The sequence below is a fragment of the Camelus dromedarius genome, chromosome 10, assembly GCF_036321535.1.
Source record: "Camelus dromedarius isolate mCamDro1 chromosome 10, mCamDro1.pat, whole genome shotgun sequence".
Taxonomy (NCBI): Eukaryota; Metazoa; Chordata; class Mammalia; order Artiodactyla; family Camelidae; genus Camelus; species Camelus dromedarius.
In genome coordinates, this window is record NC_087445.1 from 4,181,096 (window position 1) to 4,190,448 (window position 9,353).

Sequence of the window (9,353 nt, forward strand, 5' to 3'; positions counted from 1 at the left end):
GTATCCCTTCTTGAGCCCGTAAAAAGAAAAGCAGACATTATTTGTTTTTTGACCTCTTACACCAAGGACCTTCAGAATGTTGTCAGTTGACCCGGTGTCTCCCAGCTCCCCAAAGCTAGGTCGCATTACAATGCCTGTGGCCCCAGAGCAGTTCTGGGAGGCTTGGGTTTCTACTGGGTCTTGCAGCCTTATGATTTAAGTGAAGTTAGTGGTTACTGTATTGCATCTGAGGGCTTGCTTCTGCTGGACAGTTGAAAAGCTTCACCCTTGACTATCTGAATGACATAAGTAATGTGCTATTAGCATGAATACCTTCTAAGACATCCATTTAATCAATTTCTCAAATAACAGAATGATCTACTACAAAATAGTGGACTGTATACACTATATTTTGGCACAAAGATGGTCATTCTCCCACTAGTAACCAGGGGCTCTAAATAAATGATTTCAACAATGTTTTATTAAAGGACGACAAGAGCCCTCGAGCTGCATTAATCGGGGAGAAGTCGAGTGGCACTTTTGTTATGGAAATGTTAAGCACATAATAGCACTGCCAGACAATGTGCAGCCACTTCATTCTTTCAGCCATGCTGACACCTCTTAAAGAGGAACTGCAGGGAAGGATGTGGGAAAGATTTGCTTTCCGAGGAAGCTTTCAGCTAATATTTTGGAGGGCTACCTCCAAACCCTGTGTAATATGCATGCAACGGATGCAGCTGGAGATGCTGGAAATCTTTCCTTCCCCCATTCCAGGAGCCTGGACTCCATAAGAAAATCACATGCTTACATTTTTTTGACCTGGCGTTTGTCAAAACTCTATTTTGGTGATTTCGTACTGCTGTGAGTCCAGTTGTATCAAGTGGATCAAAGACTCAGTTTCTCTCACTGGTGTTGGTATAAACTAGATGTAGCTTTGCCGAGTTGTCCTTAAGCAAACAGGGCCAGTCTTCATGTCTGCAAACAGGTGAAGACACACATCATCAAGGACCTCTCCAATCTGTAACAAAAGACAAAGCATTACCTGTTTCCAGACTTTACGGACACCTTTAGATTCTCTGGTTATCAATATGAATTTTTATAAGTTTATCTCTACATTTAAATATGGCAAGTTCTGTCTGGTGTTTGTGGGTTCTCAGATGCCAGAACAGCGTAGTATCTCACAACTGAATCCTACTGTGTATTTTTTTTTATCACTGATCAGACATTGCTAAGTACCATGATAAAGATCATTTCCGGGACATTTGAGGCCATTTTCATAGATGTCTCTTTTACAAAAACAGCAATCATCTAACCTTTAGTTTTAGCTCCTCTGACCTCTTACCTGTCAGGTGATACCAGCTATTTGGAGCATCCTTCTGTGGCAAACATTGAAGTAAGCTCTTACGATGACTCAGACTTATGTCTGTAATCCTGAACAAGTGAAGAGAGGAGATGGTTCCACAGGCATCTGTTGAGGGGCTACTATGTGTAGAGGTACCGGTGTGAACATGATACAGTCTTGTCCCTGGACAAGTGGACGGTCAGGGTGGAGAGACACACACACACACGTCCTTTGGGTATCAAATGGCAAGCACAGAGGAGGATGATCAGATGACGAAGCCCAATGCCAAATGTAAAGAAATCTTGGAGAAGGTGACACTGAAGCTAAGTCTGAAGACAGGGTGGGTGTTAGCAAAGAGATATCAGTGGGGAAGATATTTCCATCAGAAGGAAACGCAAGTCCTAAGACATGGAGGATTGAACAGCGTAACACGAGTGTGTGTGTGTGTGCATGTGTGAGTGTGCGTGTGTTATCATTTGTTACCACCAAAATATAAAATGGGAAGTAGCAAGGATGGGGCTTGAAAGAAGGGTTAATACTAGATCACAGAAGTCCTGAATGTCATTCTAGGGGTTGACGTTTCCCTGCTCAGTGCCCATGACGGGAAACCTGAGAATTCCCAGCCAAAGGCTCCAGAATTTCACCTCCTCGAACAGAGTACCTGATGGTTTTAATGAATGACGACTGAAGACTGGGACCACGGTTACTCCCAGGTCCCTTGGAAAAGGCCAGGCACTTCATTAGAATAGTGGCAGCTGGGGAGGGAGGAGGCAGATTCAAGGCGCTGTGTAATCGGTCAAGTATGGAATGTTCAGAGATTGGAGGCCAATACGACTGGTGGATGGCTGGCTTTCTGGCTCAGAAAACTGGTGGATGATATCATGTTTGGCCCTCCAGGAAGAAAGATTGGAGGGCTAGTGATTTTGGGGGATATAAGGAATATCCGGTTGGCCACGAAATCAATCAACTACAGAGCTGAAGCTCGAGGCAGGAGGCAGGCTCGCAGAGTGGTCAGTCTGAGTAATGGACCCAAAAAGAGCGCCGAGAGAAAGGGTGCAATGGGCAGAGGAGGGAGTGCTCAGAAAAGGAACCCCAGAAGGGATGAGAGAAGGGCAGAGGCATCTGGGGAGGATCAAGAACATGGAATCATAAAGCTTCTGAACATGGACACCTAAATGTGAAAATGCTGACGAGACCAACGCTGTTGCTTAAAAAGAAAAATGAACTCACTGGATTTCTAAGAAAATATAAGGGACCAGAGTGTTCTTCATTGTAACAACAGTAGTAATCACAATTACAATCGCAACTAACTCCAGGAAAATAAAAAAATTATCAAAATTATGCCATTGCATCAAAATAATAGTAAGATTAAAAAATAATGACAGTTAACGTTATTGAGTAATTATTACTATGTGTGATGCCCAGGGCTGAGCGTGTAACATTTCATCATTACAGAAACTTCATTCGTGGTTTTCATTGTTATTTCCACGTTACAGATGAAGGAGCTGATGTTGCAGCGAACTGAGCATGTTTATTCAGTATATAAGTTGGTGAATATACAGTTAGGTCTGTTTGTGACAAGAGATTAAGATCATAGCTACATTGATGCTCAAAATGTATATGGTGGCATTGCAGGGAATTATTATTTTCTTCCTTATAAATTTATGTTTTCCCAGTTTTATCAATGAATATATATCACCCTGCTTTCAAATTTAAACACTGTTTAGCTAATAACATTCAGAACCATATAAAAGAAATAAGAAAGTGAGTTTTGCACCTGTGGTCCCTGCGTCCATAACCTACACTTCAGAGGACTGTGCCCTCCCCTCCTTTATTTGTTCCATCTGAGACTGGAGGGAAGGGGCAGGGCACAGCCATTAGAAGAACGTCACAGCCGTTGAGGATAGGACATAAACTGGTTAGAACCAACTCAGCCCAAGATGGTGGAAGATCTGACTTCCGGTAGACCTTGAGCCTCATTATATGCTCATTGTAGTACATTAGCATGCTAAATGCCACACCCACAGGCACCTTGACAGTTCACAGGCTGACCATAAAGGCCAAACAGTGGGCAGGGGCCCAATTCTGGGCAATCCCCACCCCTTCCCCAAAACAGTTGGAATAAGCCTCCCACTTGTTAGCACGTGAAATTACCCAGCCCATAAAAACCAACCACCCCCGCACTGCAGGGCCACTCTCCCTTCTGAGAGAGACCACATTCTGTTTATGGTGTGGGTCTCTTCCTGAATAAATCTACTTTCATTTTATTATGGCTCACTCTTGAATTCTTTCCTACTTGAGACAAGAATCTATTCTCCGGCTCCATCTTTGGCACAGCCAGCCGGGAGGATTCTAGTAAATCTTAGCCTCAAATCTGCATGAAGAAGTGGCCTCTTTTTGAAGCCTAAAATAATTCAAACTATAAAATTATTCTATTTGAGAAAGCACGTGACAAATGAAAGTAAATCTTAGAAACATTGCTTCTTGTTAGAGCAAGAAGGGTCTCAAGAATCTTTCAGTAATCCATTTATCGATGTATTCATTCATCACTCACCCAATTAATGTTTGGTGAGCACTTACAATGGGCCGAGTGACAGGCCAGGCACGAGGGATACATCAGGGAACCAAAAGGTGAAGCTTCCTGCTCTCAAGGAGTGTGGTCCATGCTAGAAACCTGTTTTCTGAATCTTGCTCCCTTGTGCTTTGTGGTCTTGTAATAGGACCATTCTTCCTCTACTAAACAATGACCACACTCTCTTCTTTCTCTGTACCTGTGTATTAAGCATTTTGTTCCTCTTTCCCTTCTCAAAATGTGTTCATGCTTTGATACGTGTGGGAAAATATAAACTTTCATATGTATGACTAATCATTCTGGGTTTTTTTTTTTTTTATGTGTTTTACAAGTGGAGGAATTAAATCCCATAACTTTCAGTTCAGTTGTATGGTTGTCTTCTGCTAGTGAAGCTCTGATGGAAGGGTTAAGCCAAAAATTACTATGGCACTTTTCAGGAGCTACAATGTGCTCTAATTCTTGACATGTGCCTAAAAGAAAATGTATGATTATATTCTAGAAGAGCAAATTATCTATGAGTAAATTAATCATAAAATTGCACATTATTTCATGTTATTTTTTAAAATAATCATCCGTCAGTTCTGGAAATCGACAACAGACTCATATGTTATTTAAATTGTCAAATGGAGTCCTTATTCATTGTCACCTGACTTTTCTTTTTGCAAAATTTAATCTATCAAAACAAATAGTATCTTTAGGAAAAGATCTGCCAATATTTGGGGTGCTGGCAGGAAACTGGTTATTTTATTCTTGCCTTCTGTACATAATAGAGCACCCCTAAACTTAGTGACTTAAAGCTAGTTATCATTTATTTGCTCACAATTTTGTTGGTAGGCCAGTTGGACTGGGCTCACTTGGCTATGGTTGTCTGGGGGGTCAGGTGGGGGCAGGGTTTGTTTCTGATGTTCTCCTTCACACGACGGGCAATTGGCTGGTGTGATGAGGGCAGCTGAGACACGTGTTCCGCACATCTAGCAGGCTAGCCCAAGTTTCTTATTATGACAGCCCGACTCCAAAAGCAGCAAGAGAGGGAGAAGCCCCAATGCGCAAGAACTTTTTCGGCTGCTGCTTGCATCACAAGTGCCAGTATCCCATTGGACAAAGCAAGTCATGTGACCAAGCCCAGGGTCAAGGGTGGAGAGATAGACCCTACCTCTTGATGAGAAGAGAGATCAAGTCCAGTTGCAAAGGGGCACACATGCAGAGCTGGGAAGAATTATGGAAGCCTATTTGTAAATCCTTCCACAACAATGAATATTTTCCTTGGGTTTTGCGGGCAAGATGGGGAGAAAGAAAAGTAAGAGAGTAGTTTGTAGATTTAAGTTTCAGAATTTATAGAATGTCGGATCCCAAAAGCCAGAAAAGACCTGAAATACTGTCCTACCCTTTTATTTGCAAAAAAACTGGCCATGTGATTTGATACCTAGAAGGACCATTTCTTCACATTCTTCTGCTTCAAAATATTTTACTTTAAGTAATACCATACTTTTTGCCTTCCAGAAGAATTTTAGAATTAGCTTCTGAAATTTCTTTAAAAAGCTTTTGTTGAGACTTTGGGATTGGATGTAATTCATAGATCAGTAGGCAGCTTTATAATTGTGAGTCTTTCCATCTTTCCAGTTAGATAAACATTATATTGATCCATAAACAGACCTTACTGTAAATTTTATACCTTAATTTATTCAGGTTTTGTTTATTTCCTTTTAGATTTATTTCTAGGTACTTTGTAGTTTCTGCTGAATGATGATGATGGTAATGATGATGGTGATTGCATTAGCTAATTCACTATTGCCGGTATACAGGAAACTTGTTTTTTGGGCATTGATCTTTCTTTTTCATTTGAATTGTGAAATTTACTGGCATAAACTGTTTCATAATACCTACCAATTAACATTTTATAATTGAAACTATATTGATGTTAAAATTTTATTTCTATTTTATTGAGGTCAATATACTCAGGTACTCTCTAATACTTCAGGGGGTGATACAGTTTCTTAAATCTTTTTATTTTCAATCTCGTGGTTTTTGTTTTATTTTGTTTTTTAGTTCTTATAAAGAGCACATAGTTGGTTAGGGCAGGTTTTATTTGATTGGTTAGTTGATTGACACTTTTTTTTTAATCCAATGGAGCTTTTTATCTTTTCATAAGAAATTCACATCTATTTTCATTTACTGGTTATTGGTTTGTATCAATTTATTCTTACCATCTTAGGTGTTTTAAATTTATCATGCTTTTTTGTTTCTTAATCCCACTCTGATTGCCTTTCTTGGATTAATTATGTCTTTTTATATTGTTGTTTTGCTGTGTGCCCTCCACCCCCAGCTTAACTCTCCCAATAGTTTAAAAGATATACATTTCATTTTTATTTTTTCTAGTGTTCACCTTAAAATCTAACCCATACATTTAACTATTAATTTCCCTTGATGTCTAAAGTTACTCTATATTGTCCTCCTAAAGAAAACAATCATTTTTCCTAAGCCTTTTTTCCTCATTATCCTTCACCATCCCACACTTCCATGTTGTATCATAAATTGTGCTGTTTTGCTCTTTATATTTTTTCTTTGCAATCCATCTTGACTTAGAATTAACAACATATTACTGGATTTTTTTTTTTTTTTTGGTGGAGAACAGCAAAAAGGAGATAAGCAATTATATCTACCCTTAGGGAATTGTTATGAGATAGAAGGGAAATAAAACTTCTTTTTCCAGATGGAACCAAAGTTTCTCTTAGGGAGGAAATAGTCTATTTCGGAAGAACCTTGATAAGTTGTTGGGTAGGGGCATGGAGGGAGGCTCCGGAATGGAAAGGTGGACTGGAGAACTCAAAAAGATCCTTCAAGTGATTTTTGGGAGAACTGAACCATAATTTGTGGTGAAGAAATCAGAAGTCAGAGGAGAAGAGAGTAAGAAAAGTGGAGAGCAAGATAAAACACAGCCACATGGCAAGAGACGGACGTGGGGGTGACAGAAATAGAGAATGGACTTACAGGGAAGAAGGAGTATCTAATATTCACTTTAAATATCTACTGTATGAACTTACATATGTATCCTTCACTATTATCTATAAAACTCATATAAAAATACACCCTCCTTAGTGCTCTTGATTTTTGTAAGTGATGGATACGTTGTTCAAGAAGAAAGAACTTTATCTCATTGCAGGTGAGTTTGAGTAGATAAATAGATCCAAGATGCAGAGAGGGGAATGAGAATAAAGGAGAAGCAGAAAGTTAGATTTAGAGGGGATTAGAAAAAAAAATGATACTCTGGGAATTGAGCAGATTCTTATTTTAAAAAAACGCAGGACTCCCTATGAACCAGGAGCTTCCATGTCTCAGTGTGCAGGAACCCGGGCAGGTGGTCAATGAATGGCAGCTGTAACTATCACTGGGAAATGGGACAATAGCCACCATACTTCCAGCAGAGGGGAAAATGCAAACCAAATGGGTTCATCCTGCAAAGTCAGTGCTGTGTACTCTAGATACCCATTCAAACCTGAGGTTCTATTATGATTCTTGAACCAAAAGCCACGCTACCTCAGTCCCAGGAATAGAGTCACTTCAAATGTGTCAGGCCCTTGGAATTTCCTGTCTTCACCTTCTGTTACAAGCCTTGCCCGCTGGGAAGGAGGCAGATCTAGCTTTCATTGGCGATAACATTTAAGGATTCTTTTTGTCTGACTCTGACATTTAGCCTCCCTTGCTGAATTTCATTTTAAACATTCCTATTTCATTTCGAGTTGTGGAAAATATCTCAAATCCAAGCAAAATCTTTTGGAATAAATTCTTTTTGTCCGCTAAGCACATTCCAGGCGTGCATCTGACTTTACTTTGTGATGTCACCGGTAAGAATGTTTTCCCCAGGAAGCAAACACGCTTGATCTTAAGTGAGTCTTTAGCCCTTCTGAGCTGTTCATTCAATCAGTATTTATTTAGGGTCTCTATGTGCCACGAACAATGCTGCAGACTATAGAGACAACGTCACAATTATCTCCATGACTATCCTTATCATTGGTCAGTAATGGATAGCAAAGCAGAGGGATGGCCTGGGAGGAGGGGCGTGACAGCTACCCCACAGTTCTGTCAACTTTCTCCCAGCCATCCAAATAAACATTAACATGACCTACATGAAAATGATGACATGTTTGCTGAGTCAGCATGATTTCAAGACGACTTTCCCAATCTCCCTTGTCATGGGAGCCCCCATGCTCTAGATATAGAAATTTTGAGATGTCACTGGTAGCAGCAGTTCCTCCAGCCTCCTCTTCTAGTCCTCTACTTCAGCCTCTGGTCTCCGCAGTTCCTCTTCCATTGGCTCCACTCCCCAGTGATGGCTCCTGCCCACCAGTTCAGGCTGTGACTCTTGGACAGTCTGCTCCACTCTTGATGTGACCATTGCAGGGACACTTCTGTGCACCCAGGGTGCAGAGGGTGACAAGATGGCCTGGGCCTGACATGGGCCCATCAGGCCCAAGTGTCTTGGTGCCTGGTGCCTACTTGTCCAGGAGGGGAGATGTTGTGGTTGAATTGTCTCCTTCCCAAATTCCGATGTTGAAGTCCTAACCCCCAGGACCTCAGGATGTAGACCTTATTTGGGAACAGCGTTGTGACAGATATAACCAGTGAGGTTAAAATGAACTCATACTGGAGTGGACCAAAATGACTGACGTCCTCATAAAACGGGGACATTTGGACACGGTCCCTGGCATACAGAGGGAGCACGTGAAAATGAAGGCAGCCATTGAAGTGAAGCTTCTACCAGCTGAAGAACTCTGAAGATGGCCAGCAGACCCCCAGCAGCCAAGGGAGAGTCAGGGAGCAGATTCTCCTCAGCACCCTGAGAAGGAACCACCATGCGAACACCTGGATCTCAGACTTCTGGCTTCCAGAACCGTGAGACGATTTGTTGTTCAAGCCAATCAGTTTTGCAGTCTTTGTTATGACAGCCCTAGCAAAGAAAAACAGGGTGTTCGAAAAGGAGTTGAATTTAATAAAAGGACACAAACTTTCAGCTATGAGATGAATAAGGCATGAAGATCTATTGTAAAACCTGGTAAATGTAGTTGATAACATTGTCCTGTATAATTAAAATTTGATAAGGGAATAGAACTTAAATGTTCTCACACACACACACACACACACAAAGGTATATGTATGAGGTGATGAATGTGTTAATTAACTAGGTAAAGAAAATTCTTTCATAATGTATGTGTATATCAAATCACCACCACGTACACTTTAATTGCCAATTATATCTTAATGACGCTGAAATTTAAAAAAAGGGAAGTTGCGTTTAGAAAGGTGACAGGGTTGAGGTTAAATTCTTTATTTCTTTGGCTGAGAATTCTGGTACTGGTGGTGTGGTGCTTAATTAGCCTTCATTTTAGGGAAAGCTTATTTCCCCTAATGTAAATACCATTTCTTATAATAATACCACACCACGCATGACCACAGCTCCTTCCA